At 45.1% G+C, this 20,420-nt stretch overlaps 1 protein-coding gene across 2 annotated transcripts in view; it reads right to left on the reverse strand.

Moving 5' to 3' along the window:
* Positions 1 to 20,420, reverse strand: part of SGSM1 (small G protein signaling modulator 1) — a 446,529-nt gene that overhangs the window by 386,034 nt on the left and 40,075 nt on the right. The gene's annotated exons all lie outside the window — the stretch shown is intronic.

Raw genomic sequence — 20,420 nt, forward strand, 5'->3', positions numbered from 1 at the left:
AAGGACCCGTTTCCAATTACCGGGTGGGTTCCGCATTAGCGGTGTGAAAGGGGTATTAGACGCACATGACATAGCATCAACTAGCACCCATGCAGTGTTAGGCCAGGGCAAATTTACAGTCATAATATGTGGTTAATAAGCTGCAGTGCACCCATTCCTAATGCTGAGTACACACTGGTAGATATCAATTGATCTGCAGATATATCTATAGCCGGAACAGGTAGTGTGTTGTGCACACCCATACCAGCTCACACCTCATCACGCCGTACAACATGACAATTAACAAAACTCCAGTTAACAGCATGAACAAAGTCAGCAACTGGCTGACTATAATCATAACACATGAAAATGTGGGTGTGTTACACTGCGCTTACCATATAGCTTTACAAGTGGCAGTTTTACTCACAGTAATAACAGGTGTCCGTAGTGAGCAAAGATTCATCAGATCCTGGGTTCAGGCGAAACCGGTCGATCTCAGCACAAGTGATTCAGTCTGCCGGCAGACTCTTGGATTTCTTCCCTTTTCAGCACCAGTGACGGAGAACTTTTCTGCATACCAGGGACAATCTATGCTCACTACGGACACCTGTTATTACTGTGAGTAAAACTGCTCTCGTATACAACATTGACTTTGATTTCTGGACATAAGAAATGGATTTGCATCCCAGCAAAGGGTTTTTTATAGAAACATTCAGGCACTTATACTCGTGCCTCATTCTCCAGTTAATCCAATTGGACTTTTATTATGGGGGACGAGTAAAACGCAATTCTGTGTATCTACCCCACAAAATACCATCCTTTTTTATGTTTTGTGTTTTTGTGTTTGTCTATATGTTTTGTCCTACCTGTATAGTATACCGGTATTAGGTTATTATAATCTTTTATCTTATTATTAATAAACATTTGTGTATATTTACATGCTTCCTCTTGATTTTGTATATATTGGAATACAGTTTTTCACTAAAATTTGCCACTTGTAAAGCTATATGGTAAGCGCAGTGTAACACACCCACATTTTCATTGTCTATATCGGAAGGGAGTGTGGATCCCCTCCATTTGCTTGCACAGCTGCTGCCTAAATATAGCTGGTGATTAAGCGCAGCCCTCACCTCTACCCATTCCTATAATCATAACACAACCCGTGTGTAAATAGAACTAATAACTAAAAATTGCAGAGTGTCCGCACTGGGACGGGCGCCCAGCATCCTCTACGGACTAAGAGAAAAGGATTTACCGGTAGGTATTAAAATCCTATTTTCTCATACGTCCTAGAGGATGCTGGGGACACCAAAAGGACCATGGGGTTTATACCAAAGCTCCAGAACGGGCGGGAGAGTGCGGATGACTCTGCAGCACCGATTGGCCAAACATGAGGTCCTCATCAGCCAGGGTATCAAACTTGTAAAACTTCGCAAAAAAGTGTTTGAACCCGACCAAGTAGCTGCTCGGCAGAGCTGCAATGCCGAGACCCCTCGGGCAGCCGCCCAGGATGAGCCCACCTTTCTGGTAGAGTGGGCCTTCACTGATTTCGGTAACGGCAATCCAGCCGTAGAATGAGCATGTCGAATCGTAGTACAGATCCAGCGTGCAATAGTCTGCTTGGATCCAATCTTGTTGGGAGCATAGAGGACAAACAGAGCGTCTGTTTTCCTCAAATGAGCCGTCCTGGCGACATAAATCTTTAACGCCCTAACCACATCTAAAGATTTTGACTCAGCGAAGGAGTCAGTAGCCACTGGCACCACAATAGGTTGGTTCATGTGGAATGATGAACCCACCTTTGGCAGAAATTGTTGACGAGTCCTCAACTCTGCTCTATCTTCATGGAAAATTAAATACGGGCTCCTGTGAGACAAGGCCGCTAACTCAGACACCCGACTTGCGGATGCTAAGGCTAATAGCATGACCACTTTCCACGTGAGAAAATTCAACTCTATCTTCTGCAAAGGTTCAAACCAAGTTGATTTAAGGAACTGCAACACCACATTAAGATCCCATGGTGCCACTGGGGGCACAAATGGAGGTTGGATGTGCAGCACGCCTTTCAAGAAAGTCTGAACTTCTGGAAGGGAGACCAATTCTTTTTGAAAGAAAATTGATAAGGCCGAAATTTGTACTTTAATTGAGCCTAAACTTTAGGCCCGCATCCACACCTGCTTGTAGAAAATGGAGAAAACGCCTTAGATGAAATTCTTCCGCAGGAGCTTTCTTGGACTCACACCAAGACACAGATTTTGTCCAAATACGGTGGTAATGTTTTGCCGTTACTTCTTTCCTAGCTCGGAGAAGTGTGGGGATGACTTTCCTGGGAATACCCTTTCGGGCTAGGATCCGACGTTCAACCACCAAGCCGTCAAACGTAGCCACGGTAAGTCTTGATACACGCACGGCCCCTGCAGTAACAGGTCCTCTCGTAGAGGAAGGGGCCAGGGATCTCCTATGAGCAATTCCTGAAGATCTGGATGCCAAGCCCTCCTTGGCCAGTCCGGAACAATGAGGATCGCATGAACCTTTGTTCTTCTTATGATCTTTAGCACTTTTGGAATGAGTGGAATCGGAGGGAACACGTACACGGACTGAAACACCCATGGTGTCACTAGGGCGTCCACTGCTATTGCCTGAGGGTCTCTCGACCTGGAACAATATCTCTGAAGTTTCTTGTTGAGGCGAGACGCCATCATATCTATTTGAGGAATCCCCCAAAGACTTGTCACTTCTGCGAAGACCTCTTGATGAAGACCCCGCTCTCCCGGATGGAGATCGTGTCTGCTGAGGAAGTCTGCTTCCCAGTTGTCTACTCCTGGAATGAAGACCGCTGACAGCGCGCTTGTATGCTTTTCCGCCCAGCGGAGAACTTTTGCGGCCTCTGCCATCGCCGCTCTGCTCTTTGTTCCGCCCTGGCGGTTTATGTGTGCTACCGCCGTTATATTGTTCGACTGGATCAGGACGGGTAAGTTGCGAAGACGTTCCGCCTGAAGAAGGCTGTTGTAAATGGCCCTTAACTCCAACACATTTATGTGTAGAGAAACTTCCTGGCTTGACCATTTTCCCTGGAAGGTTTCCCCCTGTGTGACTGCACCCCAGCCTCGGAGACTCGCATCCGTGGTCACTAGGATCCAGTCCTGGATCCCAAACCTGCGACCCTCTTGGAGGTGAGAGCTGTGCAGCCACCACAGGAGTGAGATCCTGGTCCTGGAGGACAGTATTATTTTCCGGTGCATGTGCAGATGAGATCCGGACCACTTGTCCAACAGATCCCACTGAAACACTCTGGCATGGAACCTGCCAAATTGAATGGCCTCGTAGGCCACCACCATCTTCCCCAGCAATCGAGTGCATTGATGGATAGACACTCTTGCTGGTTTCAAAATTTGTTTGACCAGACTCTGAATTTCTAGAGCCTTCTCTTCTGGAAGAAAAACCCTCTGTAATTCCGTGTCCAGAATCATTCCCAAAAACGACAGTCTTTTCGTCGGATTCAACGGTGACTTTGGCAAGTTTAGGAGCCAACCATGTTGTTGCAGAATTGTCAGGGAGAGCGTAATGCTCTGCAGCAATTGGTCCTTGGATCTCGCCTTTATCAGGAGATCGTCCAAGTACGGGATAATTGTGACTCCTTGCTTGCGCAGGAGAACCATCATTTCCGCCATAACTTTGGTGAAAACCCTCGGAGCCGTGGACAGACCAAACAGCAACGAAATTGGTAATGACAATCCTGAACTGCAAACCTCAGGTAAGCCTGATGCGGAGGATATATGGGAATGTGTAAGTAGGCATCCTTTATGTCGACCGACACCATAAAATCCCCTTCCTCCAGACTGGAGATCACTGCTGCGGCGTCCCTGATATAACCCAGTGTTAAAAGGATGGTATCCATATCTAGGGTATCAATATCAGATGACAAGTTATCTGCCCACTTTTCGAAAGCACTACTCACCCACGCAGATGCAATAGCTGGTCTGAGTAATGTACCTGTGGTGACGTAAATGGATTTTAGCGTATTTTCCGGTCTACGATCCGCAGGATCTTTAAGGGCTGCCGTATCAGAAGACGGCAGAGTCACCTTTTTAGACAACCTTGATAGCGCCTTGTGCACAATGGGAGGTGATTCCCACTTTTCTCTATCCCCGGAGGGGAACGGATACGCCATTTGAATCCTTTTGGGAATCAGAAACTTTTTATACATACAGAACCTAGTATCAGGAACAGCAGGGTCCTCGGTGATATGCAACACGTCTTTTATTGCCACAATCATGTACTGAATGCTCTTTGCCAATTTTGTGTCTAATTTGGTATCACCATAGTCGACACTGGAGTCAGTGTCCGTGCCGGTATCTGTGTCTGCTAACTGAGCAAACGAACGTTTATGTGACCCCGAGGGGGTCTGGACTTGTGACAACACATCCTCCACAGATTTTTTCCAAACCTGGTTCTGAGACTCAGATTTATCTAATCTCTTATTAATTAAAGCCACATTGCCATTCAAAGTATTCAACACATTAACCCAATCAGGAGTCTGCGTTGCCGACTCCCACAGCCGTTTCTGCCCCTAACCCAGTCTCCTCCTGGGAAGAGCACTCCGCTTCAGACATGCCGACAAACCTGTACCGACACCCACAGACACACTGGCCAACAGGGGGACAGACCCACGGTAAAGCCTGTCAGAGAAACACAGAGGGAGTTTGCCAGCTCACAACCCAACGCCTGACCCGATTCTGAAACTCTAATATATAATGCCTCAGACCTGCAGCGCTTTATACACACTCAATTTTGCATCAATCCTGCTTTGCCCCCCCCCCCCCCTTCCCGTTTTGCACCCTGTTACTTGGATAGCAGTGGTGAGGAAGGACCAGCGTCTCTGAAGCTCCGGAGAGAAAATCGCGCTGAGTAGAGCTGTGAGGGCTAAGCCCCGCCCCCTCCCGGAGCGCTTCAGCCCGCTCTTTTTAAAATTAAAAACGCTGGCGGGGGTAAGAAATTTAGTGTCCCTGCGCCGCCCCCCCCCACCCGTGCCCTGCACCCTGTAGTGCCTTTCTGTGTGTGGGAGCATGGTGCGCAGCGCGATCGCTGTGCGGTACCTCAAAACCGTCACTGAAGTCTTCTTTTCTTCTTCTACTCACCTGTCTTCTGACTTCTGGCTCTGCAAGGGGGGTGACGGCGGAATGAACCCTTAGGCGTACCTAGTGTTCCAAACCCTCAGGAGCTAATGGTGTCCTGTAGCCAAGAAGTAGAGCCTTTAAACTCACTAGAAGTAGGTCTGACTTCTCTCCCCTAAGTCCCACGATGCAGGGAGACTGTCGCCAGCAGTTCTCCCTGAAAATAAAAAACTTAACAAAGTCTTTTCCGAGAAACTCAGGAGAGCTCCTCAGTGTGCATCCAGTCTGCCTGGGCACAGATCTAAAACTGGAGTCTGGAGGAGGGGCATAGAGGGAGGAGCCAGTTCACACCCCTTTTTCAAAGTCTTAAAGTGCCCATGTCTCCTGCGGATCCCGTCTAGACCCCATGGTCCTTTTGGTGTCCCCAGCATCCTCTAGGACGTATGAGAAATATATATTTCCAAGACAGAAATGTACGCCGTCCTACCGTCATTGTAAGTTTTCCTTTAGACCCCATCGAGGGGCTATGGAAAATTTGCAATGTCAGAACTACTGTAATTGGCGATATATATGCATTTGGGCATTGCGGAGAGTCCTGATGACATATCATGTCAATTACCCCCCCTCCCTTCACTATAATGTGTCATAAAACACATTAATTTGCACAGCTACAGACAGGACACTACAGACATACACAGAATATGAATGTTTCAGCATCCACTTTAATTTTTTTTTCTGTGAACTTTCCATTATCATAGCTCTTATGGGGGGTCACATATAATTATGGGGGTTATCAACCAATATGGATTCTCCTCCAGGAAGATCACATACAAATGTCAGCATTATTTTGACGTAAAAAAAAAAAAAATCTTCAAAGAAGGACTTACAAAAAAAAAAGATAGTAAAAAAAAAATAGTACCCAATTTTTGGTAGGACATACTGAGGAGTAGATCATAGATTTTCTGTTACAGAGAAGTGACAAATGAAAGGTAAATCATATACACCATCTGTTTTATAACATCATGAGCTAATAGGTATGAAAGACCTTTTGTTTGGTTGCTACGTCTATTCAACAAGGACAAGGAGATGAATACAGGTATTCAACAAAAATCTATGAACATTTCATTTGCTTTTCCAATCAGTACTTCAATATATCATCCAATGAAATATACTGTATGAAAGCAATACAAACTAGTGTGAGTTACGAGTCATATTTTATATTGTCACTGTGAAAATTTTAAGAGAACTGCTTTTTTGATTATCACTCATGACACCAAATAAAAGTGTTTTGCTTAAAGCAAGGCATCATAAAAAGGTTCCTGAAACATCTACTATACATAGCAGGCCTCAGTTGTTATCGGAAGCGGTTCTTGGAGGGGGCAAGCAGTGCCTGCGCCCGGGACGCTGCGGCCTGCGGGCACGGCCGCAGTCACCCCGCAGCCTACCTGCACCCCACATCCTGCTCCCCGGCTGTAGCAGGCGCCGTGGGTTGTGTGGGCACCCGCTGCAGCCAGCTCCATCGTCAGACACTAGAGGTCATAATTGACCTCTAGTTTCTGTGCGGCGATGCTATGGGAGAGACTTCATGAAACGCCAGTGGAAACTTTCGCCCTGGGCACCACAAAGTGTAGAACCGTTCCTGGTTGTTATATTAGCATATTGCAATGGTATAAGTGTAACTATTGTGCTGTACTATCCAATTTGACATTGGAATGCAATATACAATAATACTAAACAAAATGTCCACCTTTGGGCAACATTTGCTATGTAGGGACAGGTATTCCTTTGGTGAGGGTCTCCACTTCCATATACTGGAAGCGCCACAACATCAGATTGCAGCCGCACTAAAACTGGTTAAAAACTAAGACGATATGTACTGGGATGATATGGCGGCCGACGGGCTGACATATCGGAACACACAAGAATGATCAAATATGCTTTCTAATTAATTTGTAAAACTGTATGTTCTGTTAATTACAGGGATGCTAATTCTGTGGACTTTAACTTTATTTATTTTTTAAACTTTTTTAATTTGAATGAACTAGAAACTGTCAAAACTTAAAGTAACATGCAATATCATAGGCTTATGTCATTGTCAAGTTCTGATATTAGGAGCTCTGTTAGCGTTTCTGGGTGAAATGGCCAGGGGCGGGGGAGAAGGAAACAGAAATAGAAGAAAAACTCAATGTGTGGGACATCCTTGTAATCGTTAAAAACTTAACTTTTATTTATTTACATTTAAAATTATTAGCGCTGGAAGAAACAACGCACTAACATACATAGTGATATTAGTAAAGAATAGTGTGAGGCTTTGGAAATTAGCCTCCTATATACAAAGAGGAAATAATAGGATTTTAATTACCTATCAGTAAATCCTTTTCTAAGGGCTAGGGATCAGGCATTTCGGATCTTCCTTTCATTTTGGCTCTCCTTGTTCTGGGAGAGCGGCTCTCCCCCTCCTGTAAACGGGTCTCAGGTTGGACAACCTGGGTTACCCGGGTGAACCCTTTCTCACTGACCTAAATCCCAGGATGCTGCGTGTTCATGTACAATAACCCAGGATTTTAAGGTCAGTGGAAAAGGGGTATTAGTTAGTCTATTACATAACTGCAGCCTTGCTTATCACGGGAACCATTGCCATGTTATAACGCGCTACAACAAGTTACTTCAACCAACCCCTCCGGCACTCACCACCTTATCTCAGGAGAGCTATAAACATCCAATTTGCTTTATACTGTTTGAAATCCTTGCACACATATAACATTTTGTAATATCTATATTACATTTTAGTGCTTGATTTGTTCCATTTTATGTTTTATCTACTGCAAGCGAACTGCTTCCATAACTCCCTCCCCTTTTTTTTCTGTGCAGTACATTTGTTCTTTATTATTTTCTATGATTTCTAGGGAGACAGTCACTGCCTGCATGTCTCCCTCTTAATATGGCAACCTGCAGTAGAAGAGTAGATAGAACATAGGGGAATATTCAAGACGGCACTTTCCACCGATAATCTGCACTTTTCGTCACTTCAATATTTGATTGAAGTGCCGGTTTTACGCCTTTCCAAATTTCCGAAATGTTGAAAAACACATGCATGAGCGGAATCTCTGCTCATCCATGTTTTTCGTCCCCGCCGCGGTCGAAAACAGGTCCGTTTTTAGCAATTCATTTTCACCCATAAGAAAGGGCAAAAATGAATGGTCGGAATCAGGGGGAAAACGGCCCGCAATACAACACTAAAGTGTCGGATCCTCAATTGAACACTCCCAATAATCTTCAAACTTCATTAGGAATAAAGCATCTGTACTGTATATTTTTCAGACTTTGGAATTAGTGTTGTCATAAAATAGCTTTGCAATCTCTCCATGCACATTGTAGATAGTCCCTCGTGTGCACTAAATGGGAACGGAAAAGGGGGTAATGCACACTCTTTCATAGTATAGTAACTGGAAAATAAAAGCACACAGCACTGTCTGTAGTTGTCTATAATGCTTTTTCCTCAGTCTTGTCAGAACAAGACTAGGTTTGGAAAAAACCAGTACTAAAACACACAACTCATATTTGCTACACATCTCCAAGTGCATTTAAAATAAAAATAAAAAAACAACACTTTTTCTGAGTCTTTTGTTATGAGTTTTGCAAGTCTGTTAGTGGCAAATTTTATGGACAGTCAAAAACTATGGTGGTTGAAGCAGCATTTACCTACATAGGTACTAAATTACTTCTAATTAACGTATAGCATTATGGATAGGATTCTGAGTTGGAAGTAAATCAAAAGAAGCACATAACTTTGCACCCTGGCAAAACCATTTTGCACTGCAGATTATAAAATGTGCAGTGACAATTAGATTTCAGAGGGGTGTGTCCAAACCCAAATATAAATTGCAGTGTAAAAATAAAGCTGTCCAGCATTTGTGGGCTACATGCAAAAGCAGCCAGTACATTGCAATATGATTCTTCCAAGTGCAAAGTTACTTGCTTTTCTTGTTTTTCACCCAACTCAGAATCAGCCACTATGAGTGGTATCCTACTAGGTGTGGTGATTTACCGCATGGTAATAACGGGATTTTTAGACTGATCGAGCTAACGGCTTTCCAATTTTACCATTTGTACCATGCGGTAACTCACCCGTTATCGGCCGATAACACATGGGATCCATGATAACATCGCAGACCCATGTAACATAGTAACATAGTTAATGGAGGTTGAAAAAAGACAAGTTGTCCGAGTTCAACCTGTATTATATTACCTACACTATTCTACAGGTTACTATAATTATGACCCAGGCATTAAGTTTATAGTCTAAATGACAGCTATAATCCATGCTGTTACTAAAATACACTCATTTTAAATGCCATATCCCTGGATATCCTTTTCAGTTGGAAATGTATCTAACCCATTTTTAAACATAATATTGGGGGGGATTCAAATGTTTGAAAAGTCAGTTGGGTGTTTGCTTGTTTTCCTGTCTATAAAGTTGTGTGCACACTGACAGATTTATCTGTCCAATCTGTCTCTGGTCAGAACAAAAATCTGGAAATGTATGGGAGCAAATGAAAATTGACTATTTACTCCCAACCACTGGAAAACAGACAATGGTTGTTCAAACAAATAGATTAAATCAGTTTGATTTAACAAATTTATCCGAAAATTGGGAGAAAATTGTGATTGTCATCTGCTCCCATACATTACCAGATTTTTGTTCTGACCAGACCGATTGGACAGATAAATCTAACGCTGGGTACACACCTTAAGATAGGAAAAAACAGACACCCAACTGACTTTTGAAACAAATGAATACCCCCCATTGACTGAGTCTGCCTTTACTACCTTCTCTGGCAGAGAATTCCAAATCCTTACTGTGAAGAACCCCTTCCTTCACTGGGTATGTAATTTCCTCTCCTCTGACCTCAGAGGGTGTCCGCGTGTCTTGTGTAGAGATCTCTAATAAACAAATTGCCTGATAGCTCCATGTAATGTTCCTTTATATATTTGTAAATATTAATCATATCTCCTCTTAAGGCCCATACACATTAGACGATGTCGCTCTGTGAGCGACATCGTCTAACGTTTCCCCCTCCCGGGCCGGCCGGTCGGCGGCCGCCTGTACGCACTGAGCGATATGACCGCTCATATCGCTCAGTGACGTCACGCCCCCGCCAGCCCTGCATGAAGGTCGTGGACGACAGTCCACATCCTTCATGCATGCCCTACCGACAGCGACGATCGTTGCCGACCCGCGGGGCCGCGCATCGGTCGTCGCTGGCGGCATACACACTTAACGATAAAATGAGCGACGTCGCTCAAGGAGGGGGAAAATGAGCGACGTCGCTCATTATATCGTTAAGTGTGTACGGACCTTTAGACGCCTCTTTTCTAGTGTAAACATATCTAACCGCCTTTCCTCATAATCCAGTGCCTTTGACAGGTTTTTGGTCCAATTTTGTCCATGCCGATTCGACACAAAAAAAAAAAAAAAATCGAAAAGGCATGGCGAAATCAGAGCAAAAACCTGTTGAAAATGCCTACAATTGAGTAGCCAACAGTCGAATTAATGCTGGTTGGATTGAATACCGCTTAATGTCCTAATGGGACTGACAAAGTTAAGAAAAAAACTGAGTTGCTGTGACATCACTGTCATCCTCCTGAGTATGAATCAACCATTTCCCACTGTGCATTTCTGCAATTTAGCCTGGCTGTCAGTAACTGTGGTGCTTCTTCTTAATATGGAAACATGCTGCAGAAGAATGAAAGAGAATGGTTGACCTATTTTGCCTGAACTCCTCCATAATTTTGTGTATATTATTCATATAAGTAATACACAGACTTTGTTTGATAAATGAACATCAAATAGTGGCTGTACTTGCTTGCTGATTATCTGTGACCAGTCCATAATAATGGCAGCAACTTCCTTGTGCATTGCACAGCCACTTCACATGTGTTATAAGGAAGAAGGAGCTAAGGCATGTCCTCTTTATTTTCCAGTTACTCAACCAACTAATACACAATTTTTTTCTCCAAGATTCTTCTGCTTATGTCAACGTCATTGTTTCATGTAACAAGCGAAGAAATGTTACCTACTTTATTCAACCTATGCGCATACTATGGGCCTGATGCCGATGCGGTTGCAATGGCGACGCAGCAGCGATCTATTTTTAGCGACTGAACTAAGAGGGAACGCAAGTAAAGCAGCCCTGTACAAGTGAATACAAACGTCCACCAAAGCAATCGCAACATTCTCAGCAAAAGCGTACTCAGTCATAACCGTGATGCAGTTGCGAGTAACAGCCACTCCCTAAGTGCCCCTGTGGCCGTGCAGAATGGACACGCGAGTTGCTATACCGCAGCTATTTTTTTAAGAGTACGAGATCGCAGTCAGACACTGAGACACCCCCCAAAAATAGTTATGACAAGCCCGCTTTTTTACAGACACACCCTATTACTTCCCCCAAACTGCTTGTCCCTCACTCTTTGACTTATTCCTTACTGCGAGCGGCATGGCAAAGGTATCTTGGCTCGTGAACACTGTGGTCGTGATGCATGCACAGTCCGCAGATGATCGCTCAGCTGCGACACCCTAGAAGATGCAACCATATCGGAATGAGGCCCCGTGAGCCTGATTTAGTGTTAAAATGTAAAATTGCAACTGTTGCATACATGAAAGAATGTGCCTATACACTTACATTTCTGCTGCAGTATTTTCAGTTGCATATATTAAGATATGTAGGTAAAGCCATCTCTAAATCAAGCCCTACATGCATTTCTGCACATGAATTAATCACTGGAAGCAGTAACCAAGACCTGGTTTGTGCTATGCACAGTAAGCAAGAAAACAAGCCAATTATTATTAAGAATTATTTTTGCCTATTTCAAAATCTAAAAATCCATAAAATATGTGGACACAGAACATTTAAGTGTCATACAATTACACATTATTGTCCAACTAATGGATGGCAAGGAGCATGCCATAATTCTGTTTTTTTTTTTATTTTAGGTGCTCCTATAACATTAGACTGGGGCTATTTTTACACCACTGTATACAGAAACAAAAAAAACTTACTTCAAAGCCCAGCTTAATACACTTCAGAACCACGCTTCTTAAATTTAAACTCATTTAAATCTCCTTAAATATTGCATTTCCCCACTTTCAAAAGTACTTTGTTCTAAATACTCAATAACAGTACTTTGGTGGTACCCGCCCCTGAAATCCTCACTAATTATACTTTTTAGCAGGGTTTGTGTGTTCACATATAGCCAAGACTTCTGCCGATATCCTTAAATGGTGCGTGACTCCCTCTGTGGCAGAGGATATCCCAACACAGCAGTTTTAAAGCTTTCAATTCCATTTTAAAGGCCAATTCTGCTGGCTTCATGGGAGGCTTTTCCATACAGGCAGCATAATGTCGGTTGAAAACACATGCCGGCAGGAGCGAGGACTGCCAGACTGCAGTAGACATCAGGGGAGCCATTAGATTGGGAGCAATGCATGTAAGTAACTTACTGGATTATTGCTTTATTTATGATCTTCGCACAAAGCTGAATTTCTAGTTTTGTGTGGAGTTATACATTTGTTATTGTTATAAGTACACTTTCCTTAAAAAAATAAAACTGCACTTCAAAAGGCATATGGGGGAAATGCCCCATGTCATCCATGATGTGGCCTGCAGTTTTCTCACTTAGTAAATCACCATAAGGGTCGAATTCAATTAGCAACTGCAATTTGCGGCAGGAAAAGGGTGGTAGCCTTGGCCTTTAACGCCTAGGGATATTCAATTACAGCCCATTTTCTAGTGCTGTAAATTACCCAGATACGGCACGTTAGCACATAGAATCCGGGATAATTCCTGGGGCTATGTTTTAACAGGATGCGGCACCCGCGATCAGGGCAGTTAACATGTTTTTCTGTGAGAGTCCCTCCGTCATGCTCGAACAGAAATCCACATTAACTGCAGCCTGATTGCGGGCTACACCTGAATAGGCCAGGCAGATCAATTAGCCTGAAGTAATTAACTACGACTTACTGAATTCGGCCCTTACTGTCATTTTATTATGCTTGTACAGAAGTCTCAAGTACAAACTGAATACTTTAACTGCAAATGCACCTGCCAATAAGTAGTTATTTTAATATAAAACAATTATCACAAGCAGAACTCAGATTTCCCAACAGTATAGATAATAAAATACAGTGCACTGACATTTTCTTCTTCAAGATAAAGGGGTATATGCAATTCCGGGCGTATTGCGGCAATTTTTCGCCCGTTTTTTAATTCAACACAATTCGACCGTCGAATTCCGGCAGGTGGGTGCCGGAATTCGACATATTCAATAAAAAACGGATTTGACAGACCCGCTGTTGAAAAACGGCCGATTTGACGGATTTTGATTAGATTTTTAAAAATGTTAAAAAAACGGTATAAAACCAGAAAAAACTTTGCATGGGGTCCCCCCTCCTAAGCATAACCAGCCTCGGGCTCTATGAGCCGGTCCTGGTTGCCAAAATACGGGGAGGGGGGGGAAATGACAGGGGATCACCCATATTTTAACAACCAGCACCGGGCTCTGCGCCTGGTCCTGGTGCAAAAAATACGGGGGACAAAAAGAGTAGGGGTCCCCCGTATTTTTTGTACCAGCACCGGGCTCCACTAGCTGGACAGATAATGCCACAGCCGGGGGTCACTTTTATACAGCGCCCTGCGGCCATGGCATTAAATATCCAACTAGTCACCCCTGGCCGGGGTACCCTGGAGGAGTGGGGACCCCTTCAATCAAGGGGTCCCCCCCCCAGCCACCCAAGTGCGAGGGGTGAAGGCCGAGGCTGTCCCCCACCATCCAAGGGCTGCGGATGGGGGGCTGATAGCCTTGAGTAAAATGTAAGAATATTGTTTTTTGCAGAAGAACTACAAGTCCCAGGAAGCCTCCCCGCAAGCCGGTACTTGAAGAACCACAAGTACCAGCATGCGGGGGGAAACGGGCCCGCTGGTACCTGTAGTTCTACTGCAAAAAAAATACCCAAATAAAAACAGGACACATACACCGTGAAAATACAACTTTATTTCACACATGCCGACACATACATACTTACCTATGTTGACACGCCGACTCTGGCCACGTCTCCGTCTGTCGACGTCCGGGGTACCTGCAAATAAAATTATACTCACCTAAATGCAGTGTCCTGTGATATTTGTAATCCACGTACTTGGCAAAACAAAAAAACGCATACCCACTCCACACGGACTGAAAGGGGTCCAATGTTTACACATGGGACCCCTTTCCCCGAATGCAGAGACCCCCCGTGACTCCTGTCACAGAGAGTCTCTTCAGCCAATCAGGTAGTGCCACGTCGTGGCACTCTCCTGATTGGCTGTATGCGCGTCTCAGCTGTCAGACAGCGCATCGCACAGCCCCCTCCATTATCTTCAATGGTGGGAACTTTGCGGTCAGCGGTGAGGTCACCCGCGGTCAGCGGCTGACCGTGGGTAACCCCACCGCTGACCGCAAAGTTCCCACCATTGAAACTAATGGAGGTGCTGTGCGATGCGCTGTCTGCCAGCTCAGACGCGCATAGGGAATCAGGAGAGTGCCAGGACGTGGCGCTACCTGAAGGGACTCTCTGTGACAGGAGTCACAGGGGGTCTCAGCATTCGGGGAAAGGGGTCCCATGTGTAAACATGGGACCCCTTTCAGTCCGTGTGGAGCGGGTATGCATTTTTTTGTTTTGCCAAGTACGTGGATTACAATAAAAGAACCGGACACTGGATCAGGTGAGTATATAATTTTATTTTCAGGTACCCCGGACGTCGACAGACGGGAGACGTGGCCAGAGTCGGCGTGTCAACATAGGTAAGTATGTATGTGTCGGCATGTATGTAATAAAGTTTTACTTTCAAGGTGTGTGTATCCTGTTTTTATTTGGGTATTTTTTTTGCAGTAGAACTACAGGTACCAGCGGGCCCGTTTCCCCCCAGCATGCTGGTACTTGTGGTTCTCCAAGTTCCGGCTTGCGGGGGAGGCTTGCTGGGACTTGTAGTTCTTCTGCAAAAAACAATATTCTTACATTTTTACACAAGGCTATCAGCCCCCCATCCGCAGCCCTTGGATGGGGGGGGACAGCCTCGGGCTTCACCCCTGGCCCTTGGGTAGCTGGGGGGGTGGGCCCCTTGATTGAAGGGGTCCCCACTCCTCCAGGGTACCCCGGCCAGGGGTGACTAGTTGGATATTTAATGCCACGGCCGCAGGGCGCTGTATAAAATGGACCCCCGGCTGTGGCATTATCTGTCCAGCTAGTGGAGCCCGGTGCTGGTACAAAAAATACGGGGGACCCCTACGCTTTTTGTCCCCCGTATTTTTTGCACCAGGACCAGGCACAGAGCCCGGTGCTGGTTGTTAAAATACGGGGGATCCCGTCATTTTTCCCCCCGTATTTTGGCAACCAGGACCGGCTCAAAGAGCCCGAGGCTGGTTATGCTTAGGAGGGGGGACCCCACGTATTTTTTTTCTGAATTTTACCCCATTCCATTAAAAAAAATAAAAATATATATATATATATATATATATATATATATTTTTTTTTTTTTTTTTTTTTAATATATAAATAATACTTGTGCCTCCTAAATAGACAAACCAAGTACCTAATCCCTTCTAATATAAATAGATATGCTATTACCAATAAAAAAAAACCACAAAAAAAAACATGTTTTTAAAATTTTTTATTAGATTCCGCCAGCAAAGTGTGGCGGATTGAAAATTACGAATTTACTGTCTAAAAGTACTGTTGTCGAATTTACAATCTTCAATTGAATATACTTTTGTCGAATTGCCGCATTTGTACCATTGCAGAAATGTCGAATTTGACAAATGTTGAATTTCAAAAAGTCGAATTTGGAAAGTCCGTTTTTTTGACGAAAAGTACTGAATTGCATTGTCGAAAAAAAATTTGGGGCGAAAATGTCCCGTTTTTCGACATTTTCGGGAATTCGACCGCAATTGCATATACCCCAAAGAATCATTAAAGATTTGCCATCTTCCTGAAAGTAATATACAGCAGAGAAAGGAGTCTGTCTGCTACAATGTAATTTTAGGTCTATATACTGTATGCTCTACTTCTTCAAGTTCTTCACTACCCAGAATCTGCTGCCATCAAATGCATTCAGAATTTATTCTATAAATATAGCTAAAGCCCCATTCACACTAGAAGATATTTTGAAAGCTATAGCTCGGAAAGCCCTCTCTGAACGATATCGTTCAAAATATCCTCTAGTGTGTACGCTCAATATCATTAACAATGCACTCTCTCGTGCATCGTTAACGAGCATAGCTGTCTTCCGGACATGCATGTCAATGTAGACAATATCGTTCATGTCGTTTGTGTCACGTCTAGCAAAGTTTGAGGATCCGGCAGCTGAGATTTGCCCGAGGAGGTAGCAGGCTGTGAATGAACCAGATGAGGGGGCTGGATATAGTTCCTTCGCATGGGACACGGAGCAAAGAAGAACGTAGGCGGGGTTTGAGAGTCAATGGAAAGTATTTATTATGTACAGGGCTGAGGTAAAGAACCGAGGCTGGTTAAAGACGTGGCTAGGGGCGAAGAACTGTGGACTGTGATTTGAAAGACGAGACTGTAGATGATGAACTGTGGAACTGTGGATGGTGGTTAAAGACGTGGCTGGAGACAAGGACTGTGGACTGTAGTTTGGAAAACGAGGCTGAAGGTAATCTGCAGGCTATGGTCGGTGGTACAAAGGCGTGGCTGGTTAAAGAGATCTGTGGAGTGTGGCTTGAAAGACGAGTCAGAAGATCCGGGGCCGACTGTGCCCAAAGAATCTTACTGGACCGGGTTTTCCAGGAGCGATTCCACAGGCAGTAGCAGGCTAGAAATGGCAGGGCTGCAGCAGCAACAGAGAACCGACCAAGCAGGATCAGGAGGAACCAGAATACAGCAGGAATCCTGGGAGCACAGGCTAAAGCACCTACAACAGGGTTGTAACTTGAAGCACTGGCATCCCTGTCCTAAACCAGCCCCCTTTTATAGGGAGAGCTTCCCCTGGATTGGCTGGAAGAAACAGGAAACAGGAACTATGCTTAAAACTTGGTCTCCAACATGGCGGCGCCCAGTAATGCAGACCTTTTTGCAAAGCCACAATGCTCACTGCCCCTGGTCTCCTAGCAACGGCTCAGCAAGAGCGACCCGCTGTAGAGGCGTCCCGCCGCCACGAGCGGACCCCCTCACCACTGCAACTGCTGCCCACGGATCCGGCGCAGCAGCCCACCTCCGCCACTGCCCGCACATCGCCAAGGAAGCCAGCCCCGCGGCCCCAGCATACCGGTAAGACTCCGGACGCTGACAGTTGTGCATATCATTCAGTGTGTATGCCGTGAACGATGAACAACATGAACGATATTGTCATATAGCCACTCCCCTGACACTCCCCAGCACCATTTTCAGGCTGATACTGAAGAGGAAAAAGGTGTGCGCCTTCACAACAAAAATATTTTTGCGTATTTTAGGCCAGTGGCCACCAATGTATATATATTATGCACCCACCCCACTGCCCACCAATGTTGTGCATGCATTTTTAAAACATGCATGCACCCACTGCCCACCAATGTTGTGCATGCATGTTCTAAACATACATGCACCCACTGCCCACCAATATTGTGCATGCATGTTCTAAACATACATGCACCTACTGCCCACCAATATTGTGCATGCATGTTCTAAACATACATGCACCCACTGCCCACCAATGTTGTGCATGCATTTTTAAAACATGCATGCACCCACTGCCCACCAATGTTGTGCATGCATTTTTTAAAACATGCATGCACCCACTGCCCACCAATGTTGTGCATGCATGTTCTAAACATACATGCACCCACTGCCCACCAATATTGTGCATGCATGTTCTAAACATACATGCACCTACTGCCCACCAATATTGTGCATGCATGTTCTAAACATACATGCACCCACTGCCCACCAATGTTGTGCATGCAAGTTTAAAAATAAGATTTTACTTACCGGTAAATCTATTTCTCGTAGTCCGTAGTGGATGCTGGGGACTCCGTAAGGACCATGGTGAATAGCGGGCTCCGCAGGAGACTGGGCACTCTAAAGAAAGATTCAGTACTATCTGGTGTGCACTGGCTCCTCCCTTTATGCCCCTCCTCCAGACCTCAGTTAAGGAAACTGTGCCCGGAAGAGCAGACATTATAAGGAAAGGATTTTGGTATCTCGGGTAAGACTCATACCAGCCACACCAATCACACCGTATAACTTGTGATATACTTATCCAGTCAACAGTATGGACAACAACAGGGCATCAACAATGGATGCCAACACAACATAACCCATTATTAAGCAATAACTATGTACACGTATTGCAGAAAGTCCGCACTTGGGACGGGCGCCCAGCATCCACTACGGACTACGAGAAATAGATTTACCGGTAAGTAAAAATAAGAATTTACTTACCAATAATTCTATTTCTCGTAGTCCGTAGTGGATGCTGGGGACTCCGTCAGGACCATGGGGTTTAGCGGCTCCGCAGGAGACAGGGCACAATAATAAAAGCTTTAGGATCAGGTGGTGTGCACTGGCTCCTCCCCCTATGACCCTCCTCCAAGCCTCAGTTAGGATACTGTGCCCGGACGAGCGTGCATAATAAGGAAGGATATTGAATCCCGGGTAAGACTCATACCAGCCCCACCAATCACACCGTACAACCTGTGATCTGAACCCAGTTAACAGTATGATAACAACGAAGGAGCCTCTGAAAAGATGGCTCACAACAAGAATAACCCGATTTTTGTAACAATAACTATGTACAAGTATTGCAGACAATCCGCACTTGGGATGGGCGCCCAGCATCCACTACGGACTACGAGAAATAGAATTATCGGTAAGTAAATTCTTATTTTCTCTAACGTCCTAAGTGGATGCTGGGGACTCCGTCAGGACCATGGGGATTATACCAAAGCTCCCAAACGGGCGGGAGAGTGCGGATGACTCTGCAGCACCGAATGAGAGAACTCCAGGTCCTCCTCAGTCAGGGTGTGCCCCTGACCAAGTAGCAGCTCGGCAAAGTTGTAAAGCCGAGACCCCTCGGGCAGCCGCCCAAGATGAGCCCACTTCCTTGTGGAATGGGCTTTTACTGATTTTGGCTGTGGCAAGCCTGCCACAGAATGTGCAAGCTGAATTGTACTACAAATCCAGCGAGCAATCGTCTGCTTAGAAGCAGGAACACCCATCTTGTTGGGTGCATACAGGCTAAACAGCGAGTCAGATTTTCTGACTCCAGTCGTCCTGGAAACATATATTTTCAGGGCCCTGACAACGTCAAGTAACTTGGAGTCCTCCAAGTCCCTAGTAGCCGCAGGTACCACAATAGGTTGGTTCATGTGAAAAACAGAAAACACCTTAAGGAGAAATTGAGGACGAGTCCTCAATTCTGCCCTGTCAGAATGAAAAATTAAGTAAGGGCTTTTATATGATAAAGCCGCCCATTCTGACACACGCCTGGCTGAAGCCAGGGCTAATAGAATCTTCACCTTCCATGTGAAATATTTTAATTCCACAGTGGTGAGTGGATCAAACCAATGTGACTTTAGGAAACTCAAAACAACATTGAGATCCCAAGGTGCCACTGGGGGCACAAAAGGAGGCTGTATATGCAGTACCCCTTTTACAAACGTCTGAACTTCAGGCACTGAAGCCAGTTCTTTCTGGAAGAAATTCGACAGGGTCAAAATTTGAACCTTAATGGACCCTAATTTTAGGCCCATAGACAGTCCTGTTTTCAGGAAATGTAGGAAACGACCCAGTTGGAATTCCTCTGTAGGGACCTTCTTGGCCTCACACCACGCAACATATTTTCGCCAAATGCGGTGAACATGTTTTGCGGTTACATCCTTCCTGGCTTCGACCAGGGTAGGGATGACTTCATCTGGAATGCCCTTCCAGGATCCGGCGTTCAACTGCCATGCCGTCAAACGCAGCCGCGGTAAGTCTTGGAACAGACAAGGCCCCTGCTGGAGCAGGTCCTCTCTTAAAGGTAGAGGCCACGGTTCTTCCGTGAGCATCTCTTGAAGTTCCGGGTACCAAGTCCTTCTTGACCCATCCGGAACCACGAGTATCGTTCTTACTCATCTCCTTCTTATGATTCTCAGTACTTTTGGTATGAGATGCATAGGAGGGAACACATACCCTGACTGGTACACCCACAGTGTTACCAGAGCGTCCACCGCTATTGCCTGAGGGTCCCTTGACCTGGCGCAATATCTGTCTAGTTTTTTGTTCAGGCGGGACGCCATCATGTCCACCTTTGGTTT

This window comes from Pseudophryne corroboree, chromosome 1, assembly GCF_028390025.1.
Source record: "Pseudophryne corroboree isolate aPseCor3 chromosome 1, aPseCor3.hap2, whole genome shotgun sequence".
Lineage (NCBI taxonomy): Eukaryota > Metazoa > Chordata > Amphibia > Anura > Myobatrachidae > Pseudophryne > Pseudophryne corroboree.